The sequence below is a fragment of the Malania oleifera genome, chromosome 10 (assembly GCF_029873635.1).
Source record: "Malania oleifera isolate guangnan ecotype guangnan chromosome 10, ASM2987363v1, whole genome shotgun sequence".
In the NCBI taxonomy this organism is placed as follows: domain Eukaryota; kingdom Viridiplantae; phylum Streptophyta; class Magnoliopsida; order Santalales; family Ximeniaceae; genus Malania; species Malania oleifera.
Genome location: NC_080426.1, coordinates 16,792,404 through 16,808,978, shown reverse-complemented (window position 1 = coordinate 16,808,978; position 16,575 = coordinate 16,792,404).

Sequence of the window (16,575 nt, the reverse complement as noted above, 5' to 3'; positions counted from 1 at the left end):
ACATCCTATTTTGTGCAGGGCTCTATATAGCAAAAATCGGACCATTTCATTCAATTTATATTCATTTTATGTAGTTTCAAAAGGGAAAAAAAAAGTTGAATATGTGGAAAATAGAAAAATTAAATGCATGGAAAAAAACAGAAAAATTCAGGAAAAAATCTAGTGGGCCAACACCATTATGCTTGCATTTGCACCTGTACACACATGCAGGAGAATTCCAATTTATAAATCAAAAAAAAATCAACCAATTAGCTTTGAATTGATGGCCTAATTCAAACTAATCCATCAATTAGACTTTATGTTTTATTGTTTCATTAATTTTGATTTGTTCAATCAAATTTAATTGGAAGTGTTTCTCTTAGCCTATAAATAATTTTTTTCAAAAGAGTGAAGGAGAAGCAAATTAGAGAGAGAATAATTGGAGGAAGAGAAACAGTTGCTCACTTAAAAAATATTTAAAAAAAAATTGTGAGTGTTTAAGGTTTGAAGAAGAGAAGCTAGAGGCTCGAGGAAAATTGAGACCGGAAAATTAGAGGAAGATTGAAGATTGAAGGGCTCATATTGCAAAAAATTGGAAAAACCTAGCAATAAAGACTTAAAGGCTTGGGGTGAAGACTTGGAATAGCTTGGACAAAGGAAGAGTCGAATGCATATCGGAGAATTCAGGAACAGAGGTTGGTATTTTTAATTTTGTATTAATTTATTTCAATTTCTAATGTGCTGAATTTTAAACTCAAGATTCCATAATTAGAGTTTAAATTTTGAACAAAACATAAGCCAATTTTAACTTGATAAATCCAAAAATTTCCCTAAAATACTCTAAACAAAGCTTCAATATTTTACCCAAATCCAGAAAACTAGACTCAAAAATCTATAAATAAATAAAAAATCTAGATTTGGAATACCCATATTCAAATACCCAGATCCAACCCAAAATCTCGAGTCAACTTGACCCGAGTGCGAGACAATTGATCTAGAGACCCAGGACCCAAGTCAACTTTGACCTGGATCTGTTAACCCATTGACCCTGTAATTAGACTCAACCCAATCAACTTATGTTGAACTGGCCCGTTCAAATACCAATAACAAATTCCATTGGACCCACCCCAATTGGCTAGGTTTCATTAACCTAACGCCCAAATTTGTCTTGGCCCAACTGATGAGAATCAATAAGCACCATGGAAGGATCCGTTATATGTTTCAGTTGGGCCTATTATCAGAGCGAGATTCAAGAAGATCAAAGAAATACTTCACGGGCTGATTCAAGATATTTGGGCTTATTCAAAAATGGGGCACTCCAAGCATGGCCCAAAGAAAGATGAAGACTTACTAAACTTAATTAAAGTTTGTGATGGAGCTAATCTTACTTAATGGCTTTAATCTCCTTATTAATAATTGTGTGCTAATTCAAATATGGGATTTGACTTAATGGTGTATTGCAAGGCAACTTAGCTTGCATAGGTTTTTAGTAAGTTGTGAGAGTCATTAATGTGTCTAGTAAGTTGGTATATTTAATGTCCTTGTCTCCCATGTTTGTATGGGAATTGTTAAGTATTTAATGTTCTTGTCTCCCATGTTTGTGTGGGAATTGTTAAGTGTTTAATGTCCTTGTCTCCCATACTAGCTATATATATCTCACCATTGTAAGAAAGAAGGGAATGGAATAAAAAATGTGAGGCTTTGAGGCTTTGTTTCTTCTTGGTTCTTTTGAAGAACTTTTCGAACTTATCGGGATTTCCTGTGGCATTCACCAATGACTTATTAAACGGTTTTCCACCTCCGTTTGTGGCGTCTTCCTTATACCAAGGTTCGTGTTTCGCACTAAACAACGGGTTGAGGTCATATATACCAAAGTTCTTGTTTGTCGTAAACAACGGGTCGGGGTCTACCACTCATATCTATCCAAAAATCTGAATTTTAGCTTTCTTGGGCAAGCATTCCAACTTTGTTTGCTGGGACTCAACACGTGTCCTCTTCACGGCTCAATTGAGCTAGATGCAGATTAAAACCAACTAGGCCTAGTCTCAAACTAGCTTTGGCCCAATTCAATCCAGTTTTCCAAAAGCCCAAATAACTGGAGTCTAAACCGAGCCCAAGTCCAAACTGATTTTAACCTAACCCTAGCCTTGTTAATCCAACCTGAGTCTAGACAGTTCCACTTGTTTGTTTATTAAGAAAATGAAGGAAAATGAATAGAAAAACAAAAAGAAAAAAAGAACAAAATAGGAAGAGGGGTTTACCTTAGGGTTTGGATTTAAGTCTAAAGAATCAGAATCAATTTGCTTTCTGCGTCTCCCATTGTTTGAAGCTGCAAAAAGAGAAAAAGGGGGTGAAATTGAAAGTGTGAAACACAAATAAATCAAACAAAGAGAAGAAAGAAATCAAAGGAGAAAAAGAAGAAAAAAAAAATTAAAAGTGAAGAAGAGGGAGTTATGAGAGAGAGAATGAGCAAGAGAGGAGATAAAGAATAAGAGAAAAGACAAAAGATAAGAAAAGAAAAGAAAATAGGAAAAAAAAAGGTTTTTATATTAGATTGTTAAAAAAAATTAGTTAGAGACGTGTCATCGTACGGATGAGTGACACATACCGCAACCAGAACCGCATGTTTGGGGAGCGACTTAGCGCAATCCTTGTAACGACCTCCAAAATTCTTATCATTTTATATATATATATAATAAACATTCCTACGCAGCGGAAACACAAATCATAAAACCATTTATACATAAACTGTACAATACCAGAATCCAGAATATATAGACCATACAAAAATGTCCCTCCAGTGTCATCTATCCAAAAACATACACCATTCTGACAAAACTCACCCTATAACCAGGGTAATCTGAGCTACACTCTATCCGCGAGCCTGATCTGCTCGCCTCACTAGCTCACCTGAAAATGGTAAAATAATGGGGTGAGTTGACGCTCAGTAAATAAAAATATGCTATCACTAGTGTGTGGCAACTAAGTTAAGGATACTTTTAAAAATAATAACTGAACTGCAATGTAATAAATCATTTGTAAAACATATCTTTCTTTCACAATTTAAAACATATTGTATCATCTGTTTTTCCACTTTTCATACTAGTAATATCATACTATACTTATCATATACTGTAAAACTGTAAACATATATATATATATATATATATATATATATATATATATATATAAAACTGTGCTTTTATCCCTGAGACTCTGTACGTCATGATTTGACCCCTCATGATAGGGTTGTGCGGCCCGTAAGCGGGACTCTATCTGGTCGGCCCTCCAAATAAGTCATCATACTCTACACTACCTTAGCCCAGCCAAACTGCATACTCTCCTAAGCTCGGGACTGGCTACTACCTTGTCAAATCGACCCCCTCAACTCAGTGTACTAGGGAGCTGCATACTCTCCAAGCGCGGCTGACGGTACCCACATACTATCTGAGATATGTGATTGCACTCTATTTGTATCTAGCAACGGTACCATGCTCTGTAATCTGTATCTGTCTGTGTATCTTTCCTCAGGGATCTGATACTATATACATATATACATATATACTCTTTTACTTTTTCATCATGTTTCCAAAATTACCGTAATGCTGTCTTTATGTACTATATATATATATATATATACTGTAAAACTATATACTGCATCTGTAGCATCTTGATGCTAACTTTGTATCTCTGTCTGTATATTACGGTAATAGGAAACATGGCATACTAAATTCTGTATAAAGCTGTGGTATAAATATCAATCTAAATAATACTGTATACATGTATATGTATATATATATATATATATATATATATATGTGTGTGTGTGCGTGTGTGTGCGTGTGTGTGTGTGTGTATATCTCTGTTTCAAGAAACTATTCTTATAAAACTGTAAATGCATGTACATTCTCTATATAATCTCTGTGAATATATACATATATATCTACATCTATATATTCTGTATAATTTCGTATATTGAGAAAAACCATATAAACTGTACATACTGTCTACTTCCATGCATTCCGTATAGTATGATATATATATATATATATATATATTATTATTAAAGCTATATAAATTGCTTCATCTCATGAAAATCACTTAGGCGACACAATCATTTAAACTCATATTCTAAAACAAATACTGTTTCAAATTCATATTTTGAGAATTCTGTATACGAAAATGGTGGAGTTATGCATCTATAAAATCTCTAATATCATTACAAAAATTCCTAGTATAGCAATTTCCCTTACCTCAACTTTGAAAAGCCCCTATAAAAATCTGGCTCTATACCCGCAGGATTCCTAACTCAACATCTTGAAAACATAATGTCCCAGAACAAAACATCAGTCTTTCTTAGTCTATATCATTTCCGATAACTGCCAAAAAGTCAAAAACTCAATAAAAGATCTTACCCTGAATTTGGGATGAAATCCAACTTCATTTTCTCGACGATCCGCTCCTGCAAACTTGTAAAGAATTCCACCAAGAGCGTCGTGGTAGCTTCGGATCGTAGATCCGGCAACTGGTGGGGCCGAAAAAGAAGAGAGAAGGGAGAGAAAGTCGTAAAGAGAAATAGAGACGAGAGAGAGAGATTTCTTAAAAATGAAACAATTTCTCGGATTTTCGTATTTATAAAACAGGGGATTTCGTCGACAAGCCCGTTCTTCGTCAACGAGTCCTTCACAAATTTCGTCGACGAGACCCTGTATTCGTCAATGAAATTCAGGCTGGCTCAGAACCCCTCTCGGTATTTTCTCATCGACGAAACCCTGTGTTTGTCGACGAAATCCTTGAAGCCTTCTTTGACGAAACCCTATGTTCGTCGACGAAACTTGGCAATTTCCCGCAACTATAATTATTTAATATTATCTTCAAAATGTAATGTTGTCGACGAAGTTTACGGCCTCCTTCTGTTTCTATATCTATTTTCTCTCCCTCTTATTATTAAAATGTCATTATTCTTCGGGTCACTACAATCCTAGCCGTCTCTTGTATGTTTTTTTTTTTTGGACGGTCAGATTGCTGTCACATTAGTGATCCATGTTAAATCTCCAATGCTTATCGCATCTTGTCATATGACGGGAGATGTTACGCTAACATCATCCTACTGCAATAAATTCAAAAAAATTAAAATAATAAAAATAAAAATATCTCTTGCCACATGTTGCCATTATCAAATGACACGTGACACCCCCTTTCCTAACTTGGTTTGACCTGAGTCAACCTAAGTTGACCCGGTTCTGACTGATTTAACTAGTTTGACCTATCCCTAAAAGCAAGTTTATTTTTTAAATTGAAACAAAAAATTACTTCATTTAAAAAAATAGAGAAAAATAAAGATTATTTGAGTATTTTTTTACTAAGATAACAAAAAAATGAAAAAATAAAAATACCAAAAAGTAAATAGAATGAGGGTAAATTCTTTAAAAAATTCATAAATTGCAAGAAAATGTTAAAAAATGAAAATAATTCTTGAAAAAATTTGGGAATGTTTTAAAGACTTTTTTGCTTGATTTTTTTGAATTTGTTCCATTATTTCATGTTTAAATATCTGTATATTCAATTTTGTGTATGTGCATTCCAATGATTAAATAAAAGGTAAAAAGGTGTTTGAGACCTCACTTGTATTATTTATGAGGGGGGTTTATCCAATAAGATCTCATCCTTTGAAAGTCTTATTAGACATTCCTAAATCACACATTATTTCACATTTTTTTTAAAAAATTTGATATTTATTTACTTTTTGAGAAGCTAATTGAAGACCATTAGATTTAGTTTAGGGATAATTCATAGTCAATTAAGTACCATTCATAGAATGGGGTATGTACGGGATGCTAATACCTTCTCCTCACATAACTGAACTTTCAATCTCAACTTCGATAAATGCAGACCGAGATTACTGATTCCTTGGCTTAGGATTAATCTAAAGATCAATTAACAAGTAGTAATTAGGTGAACTAACTACACCTAGTGTTGACCTTATAAGTCACACCCGGTTTTGATAATGATAAATACTTGTTGTGTTTAATATTTGTCTGAGGATATGTGTAGGTATACAGTTAGCAAAACAAAATGATGGCACAAGAAGTAGAAGTTGAAGGTCCCGAAGACTTTATTTGTGATGTATTTAAATTCATTATTCATTATAGGTCTACAATAGTAAATCGGATCTGGGTTGTAATAGTTATATGCATCACATGTATGATATGATAGGTAAGCTCAAAACGAAAAAAACTAAGAATGACCCTAGGACACTCATACATACACACATATATATGCTTATATAGATAGGGTGATCACATAAGGAAATAGAACCGAAATACACTTAAAATGTAAGTTTGGTCGATCGTAATTCATAAGTATAAATATGTCGATCGACCGAATCAGTCACCGGGTCAAAAATTTGACCACTGCATGGTCGACTGAACCCTGCCCAGTTCAAGTCACCCGGTCGACCAAACTCCCTCCAGGTCAAACATTTGACCATACGGTCGACCACACCTGATGATTAAACCAACCACCTGGTTGACCAAGTTCCCACGTGTGTTTGGTCAATCATTTGGTCAACCAAAAAACGTAGTTCAAATCCATATAGTCGACCGAATCACGCAAAAATAGAAAAATCGCCTTGGAACCCTTGTGTCTAGTTGATTGAACTTCTAGTTCAAATATTACCCAGTCGACTGAACTTGGACACTCGGTCAACTGAACCTCGCCTTCGGTCGACCGGTGCTCTTGGGTTGCTATATTATTTTTACCGCGGTTAAAACATTTAAACAGGGTTAATTGTTATTAAACTCACTTAATTTTTTCAAAAATACCCAGCGTATCCTCAACGACTATATTTTCTTCCATATCTATATATAGCCCCTCATTTGCTAAAATTAAGCAAAGGATTAGGTTTTAGGATTAAGAAAATTCTTAGAAAGTATTTTTGGCCAAAATCTTCATACTCATATAATCCTTCAAACCTATAACTAAAGATCTACCTCTTGTGCTTATCTATCTACTTAATTTGAAAGGTAGTATTTCTTATATCTCTTATATAGGTTATTCTCTCTCGTTTTCAAATGGTTTCATGTATCAATTTTTGGAGAGACACCTAAGGTTTTTCCCATTATATTTCATTCATAAATATTTGATTGGGAAAAACCCTCGAGTGGCTAGGAACCTTGTATCCTCATTGCAAGTGTTCGTATGCTTGATTTGTGCTTTGATAAAAATCTTTTGAGCAAGCGTGAAAACCTTATCATCTACTGTGCTTATTACTTGAGAAATATTATTTGAGATATGTGTTAAGGTTATTAAGAGTCTTTGATTAATCTCATCACAAGCATATCGGCTTGACTTCAAAAGCCTCACTCTCATATACACACATTGATATATATTTGATTGAGAGTTAACATTTGAGTTAATGAAATCTCACTAAAGCTTAATATCCTATCATTTGTGAATGCATTATTTAGTTGAGCATATCGGTATATATCAACTTGTGTAAAAAGCATTTCCTTGTATGAAAAAATTGTTTATCAAATCTATTGTATTCTAGGCACGGGCCTGAAGAGGGAGACTAGCCCTGTTGAATAGTCTCGGATTGGCTTAGACCCGATTAGGAAAGTTAGGTGCGCCATCCTGGTAAGGCGTGTTAGTTGAGGTCAGCCCCTTTAATTGACCTGGTTGTAACCGATGCCGCTTCACCCGTTAAGAGTGTCATAGTGGAATCCTTGCATTTGTGAGCCAAGGAGGGGACATAGGCAGTATTGGCCGAACCCTGATAATATATCGTGTGTGTTCTTTATATTTCTGCAATTTATTTACTGCGTGTGTATGTTATATTTTGAATGTTGCGCATGATTTAATTTCATCTCGTTTTATTTATTTGCGCATTTGGAATTGCATAGACATACCCTAGGTTGCGAGTATACTGCTGTTAGATTAACTAAACCTATGAATAAATTTTAAAATTCCAATTCACCCCCCCTCTTGGGAATATACCAATTCTAACAATTGGTATCAGAGCCTCATTGCCTAGACTTAAACGTTTTTGCAAAAAAATCGTAATGGCTCAATTTGATGTATCCCCATTCGGAGAGGGACAATCACCTTCCAGTCCTCCATTATTTTGTGGTGTTAACTACACCTACTGGAAAATTCGAATGAACATGTTTATAAAATCTATGACTTGGAGGGTCTGACAGGTAATGGATAAGGAAATTTGTATGCTAGGAGAAAATGATATAAATTTGATGCATGCAAATTCACATGCCATGGATGTACTTTATTGCTCCTTAAATTCTAACATTTTGCTTGAGAATATGGCATGTACGAATGCAAGAGAAATTTGGATTAAGTTAGAAAAGAGATATGGAGAGACTCAAGAAATGGAGGCTGTCACTCAAAATGTTCCAAGCCACAATCATAATCAAACTACATTGATAGATGATGAGGTATATGGTTTTGACTCTACATCTTTTATTGAATTATGCAATGAAGTATGCGGTGATTCACATTCTGAAGATTGCAATACATTGAATGTTGAATCATTTGTTACCTCTAATGATTGCATTGATGATAATGCATGTATTGATTGTTTCATATGATGATTACACTTATGTTTTATAGCTTGGTCATACTGGAACTATTTGAGTTGCCTAGTTGTGGATAAACTGTTAGATCTTATAAACTCAAAACAAATCATTTTTATACACAAATTTTTTAGAAATGTCTTATTTTCAAACGACATGCTGCCGAAATTTTTTTAAAAAAATCCTAAACTTCTTTTGTATACAAATGATTATTACCCATTGCCTTTAACTAAAATTTCCTTGGCTCTTTTTACTGTTGCCAAAAGGGGGAGATGGAGAGGCAAAAATTGGTTGCACTTAAGAAAAATAATCTACGTTGACAAACTTGTACATAATGCACATTGTTAGGGGGAGCCTTTTAAGGCTATACCCATTTTTTGCATGATGTATTTGTCATCATTAATAAGGGGGAAATTGATGACCTTATAGGTCACACCCGATTTTGATAACAACAAATACTTGTTGTGTTTAATATTTGTTTGAGGATATGTGCAGGTTTACAGTTGGCAAAACAAAATGATGGCACAAGAAGTAGAAGTTGAAGGCCCTGAAGACTTTATTTGTGATGTATTTAAATTCATTATTCATTATGAGTCTGTAATAGTAAATAAGATCTGGGTTGTAATAATCATATGCATCACATGCATGATATGATAGGTAAGCTCAAAACGAAAAGACCTAAAATGACCTTAAGACACTCATACATGCACAAATATATATATGCTTATATGAATAGGGTGATCACATAAGGAAATAGAACCGAAATGCACTTAAAATGCATGTTCGGTCGACCGTACTTCATGAGTATAAATATGTTGGTCGACTGAACCGGTCACTGAGTCAACAATTTGGCCACTGCACGGTCAACCGAACCCTGCCCAGTTCAAGTCACCCGGTCGACCGAACTCCCTCCGGGTCAAACATTTGACCATACTGTAGTAACGCATAAAAAATAATAAAATAAATAAATAAATAATTAATTAATTAATTAAAAATTATTAATAAAATTAATTAAATTAAGAAATCGGAGGGTTATGTGTATATATATGCTTAAATACATATAAGGATAAATTATTGTTATTATTATTATTATTATTATTATTATTATTATTATTATTATTATTATTATTATTATTATTATTATTCCATATATAAGCATATAATAATGTACAAAGTAAAGGAAAAGATAAAAAAAAAAAGCTTCCTGGACAAAACAGAAAGAGGAAAAGAGAAAAAAAAAACCTCTCACGCTGCTAACAGAACAGAAAGGAAGGAAAGGGAAAAAAAAAACTCTCATGCCACTCTATCTCTCCTCACGCTCTCCACTCCTCTCTCTACGATTTTGTAGCGGATTCTCGCCCAATTGAAAATCTAAAAAATACCACTGGACTCCATTCTCCGCCACCGACATTTCTACTGAAATGGATTTTTCGTAGAAGCAACGTAGTTATATCTCCTGGGGTAAGGCAAATTCTCACTCTTACCTCAATTTTTATTAAATTTTAAGCCAAATTGACGATCAGACACCACAACGAGAATCTAGGGATGACTCTCTACAAGTCTAACGGAGCGGATTTCTCATAAGGTCATTGTAGACATAGTCCCAAAACTAGGATAAATGAGTTATTTAAAAATTAATTGTTATTTAATTATTGTAAATTATGAAAGGTGAAAATAATATTTTATTGGGATTGATTTTATTGAATCAGGGTTCGAGTGAGCGCCGCGGGTATAATTTTGGGAACCCTGCAGGCATGGTTTAGGAAATCAAGTAAGGGGGAATAAAATTATATCAGTTTTTTATTAAGGTGAACTGGTTATTTACGAGCATATGAAATTTATTATTTATCTATATGATTTTTTTAGAACAGCTTGAGTACTAGAAAATGATGATTTTATTTAAGGTTTATATTTGGGATAATTGCATAAGATATTAAATTCGTGTGACATGGGAACAATTTTTCCTAATAAATTGAATATGAATTACTGTAGTATTTGGATTTGCAAGTGGGGATGTTTGGAATGATTATGACATGATGAATGAATTGTTATGTTTGACTCATGTGTGGAAATGTATTGATCCGTTGGATTACTGTGTTAGAATGTATTGATCTGTTGGATACCTGTGTGGTAATGCATTGATGCGTCTGTATGAACTAACTAGTGTGGTTATTCGTATGCATCTCAATATAACGTTGGCATGATAAGGTTGTTATATTTTCTAGATATAAATCATGATATGACGTTGGCAGGTCGAGGAGCTCGTCATATTGTCATTTAATGGGGTAGGAAATTGGCATGTTGAGGAGCTTGTTCTACTGATGTACTACGGGTAGGTCATAGGAATTGGATACTGGCGAATAGTGGTGTCTGTGTGGGCCACGTGTCGCGAAAGCGGAAGTGGTGCTTGTGTGGGCCACGTTATATCCTGTGTGGATAATGACGCCTGTGTGGACCATGTTATGTGCCCTATGTGGGTAGTGGTGCCTATGTGGGCCATGTGTAGATAAGAAGTGCATAGGTGTCTGTGTGGGCCACGTACTGATATGTATGTAGTTGCTCTGTGTGGGCCACGTATTGAGGACATTGGAAGACAAAGTATAAGTTGCATGATTCCTGTGTGGATGAGTTGTGCATGTGAATTTAATTAAAACATAATAATAATAATGGTATAGCATATTGTGAATGCATGTGTGTGCATGCGGCGAAGTAAACATACCGCCAGGGGTTTGTTGAGAAAGGCGAGTGCTCTGCTGGGTAGTTTCTTGGTATCAGTGCAAAGGGATGCTACTTGTATAGGCGGGTAGACATCCCGATTCCCGAAAACTTTCGCCTTTAAAATAATAAAGATGTGTATACTGGCGGCGAGGTAATTCTTCACCTAAGGACTTACTGAGTAAGGTGAGTGCTCTGGTAGATAGTTTTTAGTACCTGAGCAAAGGGAAGCTACTTGTATGGGCGGATAATCTTCCTTATCCTCGAGGACTTTCACCAGCATAAAAATTATGTACTTGTGCATATTGGATGTGTGTATGATATCAGATGTCAGTGATGCTATTATGATACGTTTTCTCAGTTGTTATTGATATTATATGAGAAGTAGTTTATTTTGATATATAAATATTAAAACTCATTTGTCACACACTGTTATAATTTATTCCACCCTTACTAAGAAGTGTCTCACCCTAGTGGATTAACAACTTTTCAGGTTCTTCTATAGATCGAGTTTGAAGGCCTAGGCTGGGATTGTTTTTTTAGTGGGTTCTTTTTGGGGTATTGTGAGATACTGATATATATACAAATATATTTGTATTGAGTTATGTTTTTAATGCTGGTTGTGGATACGAATATTTGGATGTTGTAGTGTTCGTTTTTGGGTTGTTATATAGAACTCTAGTATTTATTTGAGGTTATTTATTTATATTTCACTGCATGCATGTTAATTATGGTATCAGATACAGGTGATTGGAACACATGACACTCGTGCCTCACTTGGCAGGTTCGGGGCGTCACACATACGGTAGACCACACCTAGTGATTTAGCCAACCACCTGGTCGACCGAGTTCCCACGTGTGTTTGGCCAACCACCTGGTTGACCGAACCACGTAATTCAAATCCACACGGTCGATTGAACCGCACGGAAATAGAAAAATCGCCTTGAAACCCTTGTGTTTGATCAACCGAACTTCTAGTTCAAATCTTACCCGGTCAACCGAACTTGGACACTCGGTCAACCGAACCTCGCCTTCGGTTGACCGGTGCTCTCGAGTTACCATATTATTTTTACTGTGGTTAAAACATTTAAACTGGGTTAATTGTTATTAAACTCACTTAATCTTTTTCAAAAATACCCAGCGTATCCCCAACGACTATATTTTCTTCCATATCTATATATAACCCCTCATTTGCTAAAAATGAGTAAGGGATTAGGTTTTACGATTAAGAAAAATTTTAGAAAATATTTTTGGCCAAAATCCTCATACTCCTATAATCCTTCAAACCTATTGTAACGGCCTGCTATTTATTTCCAGTTTTTTTTTTTTTTGTACTATGAGATTTATAATGCTCTGATACCAAACTAGATTAAACCCAACCATCAGCCTAAGTAGCGAGAAGCGGAAATCAAATAAACATAACTATATATAATTATATACAATACCAGAGTGCTAAAATGTTTCCCAAAATATACATATATGACTGTTTTCCAAAAATACCCTCAATTGGCTAAGGCTATACAAAAATACTCCCAAAAATACTCACTTTACTGTCAGGGCCATACTGAGGCCCCTCTATCTACGAGCCTGGTCTGCTCGCCTACCTGGATCACCTGAAAAATGTTAAAGTAATGGGATGAACCAACGCTTAGTAAAACGAAATATATTATTGCTAATGTGTGGCAAATGAGTTATAATATTATGAAAATCTGTTGCTATATAATCATGTATAACTGAATCTGTAATTACAGTACAAGTAATATAAACCACCATTTTTCCATGTTGCTTAACATATCTATACTTTAGGTTTATACTCAAAATACTTCTAATATACATAAGTATATTCTCTGTCTCTATAAATTTGTTTATACATAATAATAATTGAAAACTTTCCTGTGAATAACTGTGTGTCATGATTTAACCCCTCATGACAAGGTTGTGCGGCCTGTAGGGGGGATCTATCCTGGCTGGCCGACTAGGACAAACCACTATACTCCATCGGTCTGATCAGCCCTCCTCAACGCATATATGATGAGGAGCCTGTCCACTCGTGGGCTCTATATGATTGACCTTTATATCACGTATTATCTGAATAGGTGGTTGCACTCTATGCTGTATATAGCTACGGTACTGTGCTCTGTAAACTGTAATGGTCCAACAGGGTCTGATACTATATAATACATTTCTGTATATAACTATTTGTTTTGCCATGATTTTTTAATAACTGTATAAACCATTACGCTGTGATAAACTGTATCTGTATCAACTGTATTTTCTGAAATAAACTGTAAAACTATATGTGATGGTACTGTAAACTGTATCTGTATCAACTGTATTTTCTGAAATAAACTATAAAACTATATGTGATGGTACTGTAAACTGTATCTGTATCAACTGTATAATCATGGTATTCTGTAATTACTATAAAATATATTCACTGTCTGTATAGTCTGTAAAACATAGCTCTGAAAAAATACTGTAAAGCATGTCTCTTGTAACGACCTGCTTAATAAACTGTTTTTATTTTTATTTTTTATACTATGATAATCTACATGCTCTGATACCATACTGGGGGTAAACCCAATCATAGACCTAAGCAGTAAGAAGCAGAAATCAAGTAAACATAAACATATGTAAATATTTACAATACCATACAATACCAATACCAGAGTACTAGAGTACTAGGTGTTCCCAAAATATATACATATATCTGTTCCCCAAAATACCCCCTAACTATGCTGGGATATACAAAAATCCTTCCAATACTCACTTCACTGACAGGGCACTACTGAAGCCCCTCTATCTGCGAGCCTGGTCTGCTCGCCTACCCGGATCACCTGAAAAATGATTCAACACTGGTATGAGCCAACGCTCAGTAAGACGAAATATGTTATTACTAGTGTGTGGCAAATGAGTTACTATATTATAAAAATCTATTTACAAATAAACATATATAACTGAATATATAAATAAAGTATAAGTGATAAAATCTACCACCCTTGTCCCTATTGCTTAACATAACAATATTGGAGATTATTATTCAAAATACTTCTAGTATAAGTAAGTATGTTCCCTGTTTCTGCAAATCTATACATACGTAATAATAATAACTAAAAATGTTCCTTGTGGATATCTATGTGTCATGACTTACCCTCTCATAACAGGATTGTGCGGCCCGTAGGCGGGATTTACCCTGTCTGGCCAACTAGGAATAAATCACTATACTCCATCGGTCTTATCTGCCCACCTCAACCTGTATATGATGAGGAGCCTGTCCTTGACAAGGGCTTAGGTGATCGACCTACTACCACGTATTATCTAAATAGGTGGTTGTACTCATAACGTAACATAATATATGTAACAACAGTACCGTACTTTGCTGTATGGTCCAACAGGGTCTGATACTATATAATGTATTTCTATATACAACTATCTGATTTACCATGATTCTGAAATAATCGTAATAACCATGATGCTGCATAAACTGTACTATAATTCATATGTTATAATACTGAGAATTGTATAATCGTAACAATGAAACTACATAATCATAATACTGATATTCGTATAATCATGGTATTGAGATTCATAAAATCATGGCACTAAAATATCGTAAAATCAGGATACTGAAATATCGTAAAACATATCTTCGTACTATATTCATATTCTAAAGTCACACGATACTTTAATACATAATTTTCATCATTTAATAAATTTTATAATATTTGAAAAATACTTAGCATAGCATATTTCCCTTACTTGACTATTGGAAAACCCCTAAAATATTCCGGCCTAACCCCTGTAGGATTTCCTAATCAATACCCTGAAACTGAAAACTCACAGTAATAAACTTCAGTATTTCTACGTGTACATCATTTCTTATAATTACCATAAGGTCAAAAATGGACTAAAAGGCCTTACCCTAAATTTGTGATGAAATCTTACTTCGTTTCCCCAACGATCCGCTCCGACAGACTTAAAGAGAACTTCGCCAGGAGCGTCGTGGTAGCCTCAAACCTTCGATTCGACGAGAAACAGGCCTGGAAACGAAGAGAGAAGTTAGAGAGAGAGAAATGAGCGTTGAAATGTGATAAAAATTGGATTTTTAGCTATTTATAAGGTCAGATTCGTTGACGAAACCCTGTATTCATCGACGAAATTCAGAACAGCCAAAAACCTTGCTCGGTATTTTCTCGTCGATGAATTCTGGCAATTTCTTGAAATTATTATATTCTCCAAAATGCGATGTCGTCGACGAAGTCTACGACCTCCTTCTGTTTCTATTTCTATTTCTCTCTCTCTTTCTCTCTCTCTCTCTCTCTCTCTCTTATTATTTAAATACTATTATTTTCGGGTCACTACATCTCTGTACTATATTTATATTTTCAAGTTACACAGTAATTTAAAACATATTAAACATACTTGATAAACAGTATAAATTTCTGCTGTGAATAATAATCTGATAAAAATACACATCATACTAAAAATCATTTTAAAACTATCTAGCATAGCATATTTCCTTTACCTGATTATTAAAAAGCCCTTATCATATACCGGTCCTACCCCCGCAGGGCTTCCTACACGACACCCTGAAAGCAACATTCGCCAGAACAGAATATCAATATTTCTTTGCCTACATCATTTCCTACAACTGTCAGAAGGCCAAAAATTGACTAAAAGGTCTTACGCTGACTTTGGGAAGAAATTCGACTCGATCCCACCGACGATCCACCCTAGCAAACTTGAAGAGAACTCCGCCAGGAGCGTCATGGTGGCCTCAGTGATTGACGGGGCCAAAATCGAAGAGAGAAGGGGGAAAGGCCGTATAGGAGAGAGAAGAGAGGGTTTGGTGAGTTTTCTGCGCAAGAAAACTAAGTTTAGCACTATTTATACTGCAGGATTCGTCGACGAACCATGTCACCTCGTCGACGAGTACTGTAGAAAGTTCATCGACGAACTTGCACTCTCGTTGACGAATTTCAGACATCCCAAAAATCCTCTCTTGGTATCTTCTCGTCGACGATACGGGACCTCGTCAACGAGATCCTGAAGAATCCTCGTCGACGAAACCCCTGTGTTCGTCGATGAGGCCTAGGAAATTTCTTGGAATTATCACCTTCAAAATGCAATGTTGTTGACGAAGTCGGCTGCCTCCTTCTGTTACTGTTTCTATTTTTCTTCCTCTTTATTATTTAAATATCATTATTGTTTGAGTTGTTACACCTATTGTAAAGACCCAAAAAATTAAAATGATTGAAATAATAAAAAAATAGATAAAATAATAAATAAATAA